The sequence below is a fragment of the Aquila chrysaetos genome, chromosome 10, assembly GCF_900496995.4.
Source record: "Aquila chrysaetos chrysaetos chromosome 10, bAquChr1.4, whole genome shotgun sequence".
In the NCBI taxonomy this organism is placed as follows: Eukaryota; Metazoa; Chordata; class Aves; order Accipitriformes; family Accipitridae; genus Aquila; species Aquila chrysaetos.
The window spans coordinates 27,871,700-27,872,626 of record NC_044013.1 but is presented as its reverse complement, the minus strand read 5'-3'; positions in this window follow the sequence as shown (position 1 = coordinate 27,872,626).

Genomic DNA, 927 nt, shown 5'->3' with positions numbered 1-927 from the left:
CTTCTTCAGACTTGTGATGTCTACAGGGCCATGCTTGTGTTCCTTCTTCGTGCTTAGTATATGGACACATAAGGCGATATTCACCTAGCGCTATTTCAGTTCTTTTCAACTGACTGGTTATTTCGTGGTGGTCGGCATCTGAGGTGGGCTACAGGGGCAACAATTAAATTGTGGTAGACAGACGGCTGCGTTTGCAAGCCAGAGAACTGCCTGGGAACTGATGGTATCAGATCTCTGGATTGCGGATACACTGCAGCTAGGTCACTTGGTCTGTGCAATGCGTATTCCCCGGACACCCTAATCTGCTCCCTTTTTACAGGGTCTTTATTTTCTTCATCCTTATCAAAGTGTGCTGTGACAAGAGCCAGACTGCCCGTTAGTATGAGGAGGCAGAGAATCAGTGTATCACAAGGACAGCGTTTTCGTAACAAATACTTCCAGCGCTTGGAGGAAAGAGAGGGCAGCTGATCTTGGGAGTTACTTTGCCTTGCCGTCTCCGCTTCCGAAATGCAGGTTTTCCAAAGTCCCAGTGGCTTTTCCAAAGCCAAAATGGTATCTCCACAAAACAGGACCCGGAGTCAGGGAAGAGTCGATGCGTTTTCACGTTGGTGTGTCAGAGCGCTTCCCAGCGCAAAGACAAGGGCAATTAACAGCGGGGGCGGAGGAAATCCACGGCTGCCTGTCGAGCAGCTGCCCGTTTGTGCGCGGGGCCCGAGGACGAGGCAGGTGCCGAGGTAACCCGAAGACGGCAGCGCCCAGCCGGCTGCTCCCCCTTCCCGTGCCTCCCGGCCGGGCGGGGAAGGGCGTTCGGCCGGCACCCCGGGCGAGCCCCTGCCCCGCTCTCCCCGCGGCCGAGCGGCGCCGGCCAACCCAGGCCGGAGCTGGGCGCCGCCTCGCGCCGGGGCCGCGCGCAGGCGCCGCCGCCCC